We start from the raw sequence: 13488 nt of genomic DNA on the forward strand, positions 1-13488 counted from the left end.
CATCTGTACCATTTTCATGCATGTTAGAACAACTTATAGATGCTGTTTAGCACAAATCATATAAAGGGCATTTAAATAATCACATATGGAGTTTGAATTTGAATCTTGTATTCAAACCAACTTCATTTAATCTGTTGCTAGTTGCATTAGCTCAAAACACATTCATTTTGCCATGTCATGATCATGCATCATATTGTGCATTGCATTGATTGTGTTCCCTTCTGTGTTGCTGGTATTTGTCCCCTCTCGATAGACGTGATACCGATGATGTGATCGTTGACACTGATGAAGACGCAATGTTATCTTCAGAAGTGCCAGGCAAGCAAAACCCCCTTGTTCATTCCGATACAATCCCACTCTCTCGCTCCTGCTCTCTTTTACTGCATTAGGACAACAACGATTCAACTGTTACTTGCTGCGGTAGCTGAACCCCTTTATCCTTTGCATGACCTGTCATTGCCACAGTAAATAGATGAAACCCACTAGCATGAGTAGGAGTTGTTTGAGCCCTGTTGTGCCTACTCATTCATGTTTGTTTGTCATGCCTGCTACTGCTTAGAGTTGAGTCAGGTCTGATTCATCGGGGATGAATCAGAGGTGTGTGAACATGTCCTACTATGTGTGAGCTAAGTGTGTGAACACGATTTGGTAAAGGTAGCGGTGAGAGGCCATGTAGGAGTACATGGTGGGTTGTCTCATTGCAGCCATCCTCAGGAACTGAGTTCTATGTTTGTGATCCATGATTCAGCTACTACCATACATTGGGCCCTGAAATATGACCCCGCTCGACTTCTTATTCACCCTAGTCCTCTGTCCAGGAGTTGCAAGTAGTTTCTGGTGTTTGTAGTATGCTAGAGACCGTGGACAGCGCTGACCGTAGAGGTGGGCTGTGATGCGGTAGGCACGTGGCCGGGTATACCGGGCGCCCGTTTGGTGTCACGGAACCCTGTTCACATCGTTTGGGGCTGTGAGCGAAACTCCGGCCGGATCTCCTCATGGATGGAACCCAAATAGGCGATAAACCTGGACTAGAGACTTGAGTGTTTAGGTAGGTCGTGGTCTACACCCACGTCGGCTTTCGCTTGAAGTCTGCCGAGCACATGTCGTGTGCAGACGCTAAGTGGTGGAAACATGTATGAAGAAGTACACCCCTGCAGGGTTAATATCATCTATTCGAATAGCCGTGTCCGCGGTAAAGGACTTCTGGGTTGCTTATATCAGTTCATAGACAAGTGAAAGTGGATACTTTAAAATGCGCAAGATAAGCGTGAGTGCTATGGATGGCGTTCTCGTAGGGAGACAGGAGCGAATCCATAGTGGTGTATTGATATGGTGAATATGTGGACTCGTGTGCGCCACCTCAAAAGAGTCACTTGCAGTCGTAGTTTAGGATAGCCACCGAGTCAAAGCTGGCTTGCTGCAGTTAAACCCCACCATCCCCTTGTTGAAAATGATGCATATGTAGTTAGTTCTGATGTAAGTCTTGCTGGGTACATTTGTACTCACGTTTGCCTATTTTATGTTTTTGCAGAGAGACTTCAGTCTCACTAGTAGTTCCACGTGGTCTTCGACGTTTAGCTTGTTACCTCAGCTACGATCTTGTGCCCTCGGCAGGATCTGGTAGATAGTCAGGCTTCTCAGCCTTTTTCATTTATAGATGTCTGTACTCAGACATGATAGCTTCCGCTTGTGCTTTGATTTGTATGCTCTGAATGTTGGGTCGTGAGACCCCTGTTTGTAATATCTTGCTCCTCGGAGCCTATTGAATAAATACTTGAGTCGTAGAGTCACGTTGTGATGCCATGTTGTATTTGCACATATCGAGCATATTGTGTGTATGTTATTGAAATGCTTGGTATGTGTGGGATCTGACCATCTAGTTGTTTATCTCTAGTAGCCTCTCTTACTGGGAAATGTCTCCTAGCGTTTCCACCGAGCCATGGTAGCTTGCTACTGCTCCGGAACACTTAGGCTGGCCGGCATGTGTCCTTCTTCGTTCCTGTGTCTGTCCCTTCGGGGAAATGTCACGCGATGAATACCGGAGTCCTGTTAGCCTGCTACAGCCGGTTCACCGGAGTCCTGCTAGCCCAGTGCTACAGCCTGGATTCACTCGCTGATGACCGACACGTTCGATGCTGGGTCATGGATGCCTGTCCCTGTAAGTCTGTGCCACTTTGGGTTTACGACTAGCCATGTCAGCCCGGGCTCCTTATCATATGGATGCTAGCGACACTGTCATATACGTGTGCCAAAAGGCGCAAACGGTCCCGGTCTAAGGTAAGGCGACACCCGTGGGAATACCGTGCGTGAGGCCACAAAGTGATATGAGGCGTTACATGCTAGATCGATGTGGCATTGAGTCGGGGTCCTGACAGGTCCTCAGCTGCTTCCTCCTCCTCAATCTCCTCCTCATCCACATCCATCTTGGCAGCCTCGGCAACAGTGGTGGTGTTAGCCCATTGGCTCTTAATGCGGAGCTCGATGGTCTCATGACGAATCCAGCCTGGGGCTTCGAACTTATCATTGGGATAGAGCTTCTCCCAAGTCTTGGAGATCAAGTGAAACTGGTAAGGCCCATAGATGGGAACCTTACGGTTGAACACCGCAAACTGAATCTCGCACCACATGATATGTGAGACATCAAGTGGTTGACTCTGAGCCTGACGCGCATCCTCACAAATGAGCATCATGTCCACAAGATAGGCATGCACCTGGCCCATGTCACCAATGCGCTAGAAGAGGGTGTTGCGGAAGAGTCGAAGCATGATGTCAAGGAAGGGGTTCAGCACCCACACCTTCTTTGTGCTAGGAAGTGTCTTCTCAACAAGGAAGGGCAAGAGCTTGTTCTTGTTGGCAAACTCAGATTTGGCATGAGGGCGAACTCCAACGGGCGTGTCGAGCCCCGCATCTGGAACTTGAAGCAAATCCATGAAATACTTCCATTTAGCAGTCATCCGTTGACCATTAGTCATCCATGTCATGGTCCTTGCTTCATTGAAATCGAAGTGGACCGAAGCAAAGAACTAAGCCACAATCTTAGGGTCAAAGTCCATGTGAAAGGTAAGCATGTGCTCAATGCTGAACAGCTCCACCAGATCCAAGGCCTCTCCAAAATAGCCATGCTACTTGTCCTGCCTCATGTGATGCATGTCAATCCAGTGAACTTCCACGTAGACGTTCTGTTTGGCCTTGATCACATGCAGATAGATAAGGTTCTGCTGCTTGGTCCAGAATAGACCATTGCCTCTAAAGTTAGCACGGGGATTCACATATGGGTTGATCTTCCTTCGAACAATGAACTCGGCCAGAGGCATCTCATCCATGCCCATGACGGGCTCCCTCTGCTTGGTGGCGGTGTGCTTGGTTCTGCGTTCGGGGGCATTGTAGCCCTCTGGAGCTTCATCTTGGCTACACAGCCGCTTTGACCCTGTGTCACGGCTGGGGTTCGAGTGACGAACATGGGAACCAGAGCCACCACCTAGACACAAAACGCAAGAACACACACGAAAAACAAGAAGGATCAGTGCAAATGTGATGTCTACTACACAACCTTCTTCTTGTAGACGTTGTTGGGCCTCCAAGTGCAGAGGTTTGTAGGACAGTAGCAAATTTCCTTCAAGTGGATGACCTAAGGTTTATCAATCCGTGGGAGGCGTAGGATGAAGATGGTCTCTCTCAAGCAACCCTGCAACCAAATAACAAAGAGTCTCTTGTGTCCCCAACACACCCAATACAATGGTAAGTTGTATAGGTGCACTAGTTCGGCGAAGAGACGGTGATACAAGTGCAATATGGATGGTAGATATAGGTTTTTGTAATCTGATATTATAAAAACAGCAAGGTAACTAATGATAAAAGTGAGCACAAATGGTATTGCAATGGTAGGAAACAAGGCCTAGGATTCATACTTTCACTAGTGCAAGTTCTCTCAACAATAATAACATAACTTGATCATATAACTATCCCTCAACATGCAACAAAGAGTCACTCCAAAGCCACTAATACCGGGGAAAAAACGAAGAGATTATGGTAGGGTATGAAACCACCTCAAAGTTATTCTTCTCGATCTATTCAAGAGTCCATAGTAAAATAACACGAAGCTGTTCTTTTCGTTCAATCTATCATAGAGTTCATACTAGAATAACACCTTAAGACACAAATCAACCAAAACCCTAATGTCACCTAGATACTCCATTGTCACCTCAAGTATCCGTGGGCATGATTATACGATATGCATCACACAATCTCAGATTCATCTATTAAAACAACACAAAGTACTTCAAAGAGTGCCCCAAAGTTTCTACCGGAGAGTCAAGATGAAAACATGTGCCAACCCCTATGCATAGGTTCATCGGCGGAACCCGCAAGTTGATCACCAAAACATACATCAAGTGGATCACGTGATATCCCATTGTCACCACAGATAAGCACGACAAGACATACATCAAGTGTTCTCAAATCCTTAAAGACTCAATCTGATAAGATAACTTCAAAGGGAAAACTCAATCCATTACAAGAGAGTAGAGGGGGAGAAACATCATAAGATCCAACTATAATAGCAAAGCTCGCGATACATCAAGATCGTACCACCTCAAGAACACGAGAAAGAGAGAGATCAAACACATGGCTACGATACATACCCTCAGCCCCGAGGGTTTACTCCCTCCTCGTCATGGAGAGTGATACGTCTCTAACGTATCTATAATTTTTGATTGTTCCATGCTATTATATTACCCATTTTGGATATTTATGGGCTTTATTTCACACATTTATATCATTTTTGGGACTAACCTACTAACCGGAGGCCCAACCCATATTGCTGTTTTTTTGCCTATTTCAGAATTTCGAAGAAAAGGAATATCAAACGGAGTCCAAACAGAATGAAACCTTCGGGAGCGTGATTTTTGGAACGAACATGATCCGGAGAGCTTGGAGTGCAAGTCAAGAAGCTCCCGAGGGCCCCACGAGATAGGGGGCCACGCCCCCCTGTAGGGCGCGCCCCCTGTCTCGTGGGCCCCTCGGGCGGCCACGGACGTACTTCTTCCTCCTATATATACCTACGTACCCCAAAAACACCCAGGAGCACCACAAAACACAATTTTCACCGCCATAACCTTCTGTATCCGTGAGATCCCATCTTGGAGCCTTCGCCAGCACTCTGGCGGAGGGGGAATCAACCACGGAGGGCCTCAACATCAACATCCTTGCCCCTCCGATGAGTTGTGAGTAGTTTACCACAGACCTACGGGTCCATAGTTATTATCTAGATGGCTTCTTCTCTCTTTTTGGATCTCAATACAATGTTCTCCCCCTCTCTTGTGGAGATCTATTCGATGTAAACTATTTTTGCAGTGTGTTTGTCGAGATCCGATGAATTGTGGGTTTATGATCAATTTTATCTATGAATAATATTTGAATCTTCTCTGAATTCTTTTATGTATGATTGAGTTATCTTTGCAAGTCTCTTCTAATTATCAATTTGGTTTGGCCTACTAGATTGGTCTTTCTTGCCATGGGAGAAGTGCTTAGCTTTGGGTTCAATCTTGCGGTGTTCTTACCCAGTGATAGAAAGGGTTGCAAGACACGTATTGTATTGTTGCCATCGAGGATAACAAGATGGGGTTTATATCATATTGCATGTGTTTATCCCTCTACATCATGTCATCTTGCTTAATGCGTTACTCTGTTCTTATGAACTTAATACTCTAGATGCAGGCAGGAGTCGGGCGATGTGCGGAGTAATAGTAGTAGATGCAGGCAGGAGTCGGTCTACTTGTTATCGACGTTATGCCTATATACATGATCATGCCTAGATAATCTCATAACTATGCGCTTTTCTATCAATTGCTCGACAATAATTTGTTCACCCACCGTAATACTTATGCTATCTTGAGGGAAGCCTCTAGTGAAACCTATGGCCCCCGGGTCTATCTCTTATCATATTTGCTTTCAATCTACTTTTATTTGCATCTTTACTTTTTGCATCTATCTTATAAAATATCAAAAATATATTTATCTTATCATACTATCTTTATTAGTCTCACTTTCGCTAGTGGTCGTGAAGGGATTGACAACCCCTTTATTGCGTTGGTTGCGAGTTCTCAGTTTGTTTGTGTTGGTGCGTGGGACTTTTGAGGAGCCTCCTACTGGATTGATACCTTGGTTCTCAAAACTGAGGTAAGTACTTACGCTACACTTTGCTGCATCACCCTCTTCTCTTCGAGGAAAACCAACGCAAGCTGAAGACGTAGCAAGAAGGATTTCTGGCGCCGTTGCCGGGGAGGTCTTCGCTCAAGTCAAGACATACCAAATTTCCTGTTGAGTTTTGTGTTGTGAAGTTTTCAAGTTTTGGGTAAAGCTTTTATGGACTATGGAATAAGGAGTGGCAAGAGCCTAAGCTTGGGGATGCCCATGGCACCCCAAGATATTTAAGAATAGCCAAAAGCCTAAGCTTGGGGATGCCCCGGGAAGGCATCCCCCCTTTCGTCTTCGTTCATTGGTAACTTTACTTGGAGCTATATTTTTATTCGCCACATGATATGTGTTTTGCTTGGAGCGTCGTGTATTATATTAGTATTTGCTTTTTAGTTTACCACAATCATCCTTGCTGTACACACCTTTTGGGAGAAGCCTATTTGATTAGAATTTGCTAGAATACTCTATGTGCTTCACTTATATCTTTTGAGCTTGATAGTTTTGGCTCTAGTGCTTCACTTATATCTTTTAGAGCACGGTGGTGTCTTAATTTCGAAGAAATTGCTAGTCTCTCATGCTTCACTTATATTATTTTGAGAGTCTTTTAGAACAGCATGATATTTGCTATGATCATAAAGTTGGTCCTAGAATGATGAGCATCCAAGTTGGGTATAATAAAAACTATCATAGAAAGTGAATTGGATGCTATGATCAATTTGATGCTTGATAAATGTTTTGATATATGGAGGTAGTGATATTAAAGTCATGCTAGTTGGGTGATTATGAATTTAAAGAATGCTTGTGTTGAAGTTTCTGATTCCCGTAGCATGCACGTATGGTGAACCGCTTTGTGATGAAGTTGGAGCACAATTTTATTTATTGATTGTCTTCCTTATGAGTGGCGGTCGGGGACGAGCGATGGTCTTTTCCTACCAATCCATCCCCCTAGGAGCATGTGCGTAGTGCTTTGATTTTTGATGACTTCTAAATTTTTGCAACAAGTATATGAGTTCTCTTGATTAATGTTGAGTCTATGGATTATACGCACTCTTTCACTCTTCCACCATTGCTAGCCTCTCTTGTATCGTGCAATTTTTGCCGGTACCATACACCCACCATTTACCTTCCTCAAAACAGCCACCATACCTTCCTATTATGGCATTTCCATAGCCATTCCGAGATATATTGCCATGCAACTTTCCACCGTTCCGTTCATATGACATGCATTACTTTTGTCATATTGCTTTTTGCATGATCATGGAGTTGACATCGTATTTGTGGCAAGGCCACCATCATAATTTTCATACATGTCACTCTTGATTCATTGCATATCCCGGTACACCGCCGGAGGCATTCATATAGAGTCATATCTTGTTCTAGCTTTGAGTTGTAAATCCATAAAACTGTGATGATCTTCTTTATTAGAGCATTGTCCTAGTGAGGAAAGGATGATGAAGACTATGATTCCCCCACAAGTTGGGATGAGACTTCGGACTTTACAAAAAGAAAAAAAAGAAAAAAAAGAGAAAGGCCAAAAAGAAAAAAAAGGCCAAGGAAAAAAAAGAAAAGAAGAAAAAAAGAGAAGAAAAAAAAAGAAAAAGAGAGAAGGGACAATGCTACTATCTCTTTTTCCACACTTGTGCTTCAAAATAGCACCATGATCTTCATGATAGAGAGTCTCATATGTTGTCACTTTCATATACTAGTGGGAATTTTTCATTATAGAACTTGGATTGTATATTCCAATGATGGGCTTCCTCAAAGTGCCCTAGGTCTTCATGAGCAAGCAAGTTGGATGCACCCCACTTAGTTTCCTTTATTGAGCTTTCATATATTTATAGCTCTAGTGCATCCGTTGCATGGCAATCCCTACTCACTCACATTGATATCTATTAATGGGCATCTCCATAGCCCGTTGATACACCTAGTTGATGTGGACTATCTTCTCCTTTTTGTCTTCTCCACAACCACCCTTCTATTCCACATATAGTGCTATGTCCATGGCTCACGCTCATGTATTGCGTGAAAGTTGAAAAAGTTTGAGATTATTAAAGTATGAAACAATTGCTTGGCTTGTCATCGGGGTTGTGAATGATTAAATACTTTGTGTGATGAAGATAGAGCATAGCCAGACTATATGATTTTGTAGGGATAACTTTCTTTAGCCATGTTATTTTGAGAAGACATGATTACTTTGATTAGTATGCTTGAAGTATTACTATTTCTTATGTCAATATGAACTTTTATTTTGTATTCATTTGGATCTGAACATTCATGCCACAATAAAGAAAATTACATTATGAATTATGCTAGGTAGCATTCCACATCAAAAATTCTCTTTTTATCATTTACCTACTCGAGGACGAGTAGGAATTAAGCTTGGGGATGCTTGATACGTCTCCAACGTATCTATAATTTTTGATTGTTCCATGCTATTATATTATCCCTTTTGGATGTTTATGGGCTTTATTTTACACATTTATATAATTTTTGGGACTAACCTACTAACCGGAGGCCCAGCCCATATTGCTGTTTTTTTTGCCTATTTCAGTATTTGGAAGAAAAGGAATATCAAATGGAGTCCAAACGGAATGAAACCTTCGGGAGCGTGATTTTTGGAACGAACATGATCCGTAGAGCTTGGAGTACAAGTCAAGAAGCTCCCGAGGGCCCCACGAGATAGGGGGCCGCGCCCCCCCCTGTAGGGCGCGCCCCCTGTCTCGTGGGCTCCTCGGGCGGCCTCCGACGTACTTCTTCCTCCTATATATACCTACGTACCCCGAAAACATCCAGGAGCACCACGAAACGCAATTTCCACCGCCATAACCTTCTGTATCCGCGAGATCCCATCTTGGAGCCTTCGCCGGCACTCTGCCGGAGGAGGAATCAACCATGGAGGGCCTCTACATCAACATCCTTGCCCCTCCGATGAGTTGTGAGTAGTTTACCGCAGACCTGCGGGTCCGTAGTTATTAGATAGATGGCTTCTTCTTTCTTTTTGGATTTCAATACAATGTTATCCCCCTCTCTTGTGGAGATCTATTCGATGTAAACTCTTTTTGCGGTGCGTTTGTCGAGATCCGATGAATTGTGGGTTTATGATCAAGTTTATCTATGAATAATACTTGAATCTTCTCTGAATTATTTTATGTATGATTGAGTTATCTTTGCAAGTCTCTTCGAATTATCAGTTTGGTTTAGCCTACTAGATTGGTCTTTCTTGCCATGGGAGAAGTGCTTAACTTTGGGTTCAATCTTGCGGTGTTGTTACCCAGTGACAGAAAGGGTTGCAAGACACGTATTGTATTGTTGCCATCGAGGATAACAAGATGGGGTTTATATCATATTGCATTTTTATCCCTCTACATCATGTCATCTTGCTTAATGCGTTACTCTGTTATTATGAACTTAATACTCTAGATGCAGGCAGGAGTCGGTCGATGTGTGGAGTAATAGTAGTAGATGCAGGCAGGAGTCTGTCTACTTGTTATGGACGTGATGCCTATATACATGATCAATCCTAGATAATCTCATAACTATGCGCTTTTCTATCAATTGCTCGACAGTAATTTGTTCACCCACTGTAATACTTATGCTATCTTGAGAGAAGCCTCTAGTGAAACCTATGGCCCCGGGTCTATCTCTTATCATATTTGCTTTCAATCTACTTTTATTTGCATCTTTACTTTTTGCATCTATCTTATAAAATACCAAAAATATATTTATCTTATCATACTATCTTTATTAGATCTCACTTTCGCAAGTGGCCGTGAAGGGATTGACAACCCCTTATTGCGTTGGTTGCGAGTTCTCAGTTTGTTTGTGTAGGTGCGTGGGACTTTTTAGGAGCCTCCTACTGGATTGATACCTTGGTTCTCAAAACTGAGGGAAATACTTATGCTACACTTTGCTGCATCACCCTCTCCTCTTCGAGGAAAGTCAACGCAAGCTCAAGATGTAGTAGAGAGCGCCGGGATGATGAAGATGGCCACCGGTGATGCATTCCCCCTCCGACAGGGTGTCAGAACGGGCTCTTGAGAGGTTTTTGGTGGCTATAGAGGCTCGCAGCGGCGGAACTCCCGATCTATTGTTCGCTTCAATGTTTTTAGGGTATATGGGAATATATAGGCGAAAGAAGTCGGTCGAGGGAGCCTCGAGGGGCCCACAAGACAGGCTGGCGCGCCCAGTAGGGGGGGGGGGCGCCCCCCACTGATAACCCGCAAGTATACGGGATCAAGTGTAGCCTCTTTCGATAAGTAAGAGTGTCGAACCCAACGAGGAGCTAAAGGTAGAACAAATATTCCCTCACGTCCTATCTGCCACTAACACTACTAGGTAAAACCTTATACACAGAACTTTAGCAGTAGCGAGGGTCAAAAAAGCACGCTGGTGCTAAGTAGCAGTAGCGCGCCTAAGGAAACCGCGCTGCATATAAAGTTCTAGCAGTAGCGCGTCTGGCTGTAAACACGTTACTTCTAAAATTCCCACGGCTTAGCCGATTGGCTACACATAGTAGTAGCGACCTATAACGAACCGCGTTACCGCTACTTTATTTGTAGAAGCGCGTTTCAATATAAACTCGCTACTGCTAAAGGTTATAAAATTAAATGGAAAGAAAATAGAAAGGTAATTGAAAATCAAAGAAATAGAATAAGGTGAAAGGAAAAAAATAAAATGTGAAGAAAACTAAATGAAAAAGGGGAAAAAGAGAAAGGAGTAGCAGTAGCGTGTATCCCAGAATGCACTGTAGCTAAGGTAGCAGCAGCGCTTTTCCTGGAACGCCTACTGCTACTTCTGACTTAACCACGGGGTTCGTCCTTCCCCACGCGGCCACTTCCCCCAAATCCAACTCTCTCCACTCTCGCCGCCGCCGTCGCCCATCGGCCGCCGTCGTCGCCCGTCTGCCACCGCACGCTCTCCACACACCCTCTACTCTGCCCCGACCCCAGATTCAACGCCGCCCCCGCCCCCGACCTCAACGCCGCCCCGGACGCCGCCCCCGACCCCGACCTCGACGCTGCCATCCGCCGCGCGCCCGAGCCCCGACCCTGACCTCGACGCCGCCCTGCCCCTCCCTCGTCGCAGGCACCCGAGGTTAGCACGCCCGCTCCTCCCTCTCCCCTACCTCTGCCTAGGGTTTCTTTATATTTTAGTTGCATCAAATTAGTTAGGGTTCATGTAAGAGTGGAAACAAATCGGATGCGGATGCGGCTCAAATGAGTTAGGGTTCATATAAGGGTGAAAACGAATCAAATTTCTAATATGAATCATAAAACGAGTAAAATTTGACCACTTATTTCACTTTATAGTTGGATAATTGGAATATCCGCTACCACTTTCCACCCCTATAGGTTCATCAAATTAGATGGTAATTAGGGCAGTAGTTCCTAGGTACTAATTAGTTAGTAAGAACTAGGTACTAATTAGGTACTAGAATATTTTTATTTATAGTAAGTTTATTTTTAGTAAGAACTAGTTGAATTAATAGAACTAGTTAGTAAGAACTTGTTGCTATTTTTTAGTTAAAGCAATTTTTCCCGCCTCGACGTGGACGATGCCTATCCCACATCCTCGTCGTCGATTTGGCGAAGGACGACACCTGCTTGACCAGATCGGCCATGTCCGGGACTGGGCTCCGCCGGGGTGGTACTGGGAGGCGCTACCTACCGGGGGGCGCAGGTTGGTGAGGAGCCAGCCTGTCGTTGACCCGAACCTTCTTTGGTGGCGGTCACGTGGGCCAGTGACGGTCCAGAGGCTCAAGGACTCCGCGGAGGTGGTGCGTCACCGTGTCAGTGAGGAGGACGCGCACGTCCATCGCTACTTGTTTGCGTTGGAGCACAGGTCGTTCTCCAATACCTGGCAGGTTCTCCGAGGATCTCACTTGAGCTATGATCCCGTGATGGTTCCTTCTCTGTGGGTGTCCACCGCCCTCGCCGATACCCGTCGTGTGCTAGGGTTTTAGCTGTATTAGTGATGTTATATGTATGACACTATTCGTGATGTATTAGTGATAATACTCGACGATGTACGGATGCATGAGATGTTTTGCTTTTGCTTATTGGATGCATGCTAATTTGAGTCCTATAAGATATTTTGAAATGTATATCTTGTGTTGCTCAATATCCAAGTGGCCGGTCATGTTTGCAGGTTACACCTTCGAGTGGCCTATGTTTTGCCGGAGTGTTAATTCATTTCCGTTCCGGCAAAATTCAGGCGCTCGATATGTCCTATTTTAGCAAAGGTCATGCCGGATTTTTCCGTGAATTTTGGCATGACTTGTGCCAGAATATGTAGGAAATATCGTGTGCCCCGGATTTGTGTGTTGAGTATCCTGGTAGTTGTCTTTGATCAATTTTCAATTAATGTTTTAACTATGAACATAGGAAATGTCTGACGACGAAAAGAATTTCGGTATTTGCAAATACTGCGAAGACGAGCGCAGCCTGTGCGACGGAATCTTCCTAGATGATGATAGGCGCTTCAGCATCAAGCTGGACGAGAACTTCGAAGTGGATACAGTAAGTCACAACGACAAGTCTTTTTTCGTAATTAAGCATGACATCTGCTTCATTTGTTTCAACTTATATATTTTTTACTATTCTACTAGTGTATCCCCTGCCATGCAAGAGTTTTTGTATTGGATAAGATAGGTTTCAGTCATACTATGGAGGAAAAGAAAGTTTACTTGAAGACCGAGCATGGTTATATTTTCCATGCAAAATTATACAATTCAGACGACTACACCTATTTTGGATGCAAAACATGGTGAGCACTATGCAAGACTTATGCATTTGAGCCTGATATGGTTATCACCTTTGATATTCGTCCGGAAGATGATAGTGAAGGTAATACTGACATCTAGTCGATGTGCAAACGCCTCCAGTTATACCATTATGTAAGTTTCTCAACCATATTTATGTCTTTGATATTGTTTATTCAAAAATAGTTGACAACTAATTTGTATTGTCAGCTTATTTCGGTGCAAACAAACATGTCCAGCGCTTGGTAGACAGGACCGTATATTGTCCTGGGGCTGAACTCAACTGCGAGGAGCTCAGTCATTATGTTTCATGGCTTGAGGTTCTTGATACTATCAAGACAAATTTTCTTCCTGCATTTAGAAATGTTAGTATAGAAAATGTGCGACCAATAGTGTTCGTAATGAACTACGGTCACATCTATTTAGGAAGGATGGTAAGATTTTTACTATTTGTCCTTAGTGCATCTTTTCCATACATTATTTTTGAAGCTAAACTTCATTGCTAAGTATGTTACCATACGATGTTCTTCAAC

Source organism: Triticum aestivum, chromosome 3B (genome assembly GCF_018294505.1).
Source record: "Triticum aestivum cultivar Chinese Spring chromosome 3B, IWGSC CS RefSeq v2.1, whole genome shotgun sequence".
NCBI lineage: Eukaryota > Viridiplantae > Streptophyta > Magnoliopsida > Poales > Poaceae > Triticum > Triticum aestivum.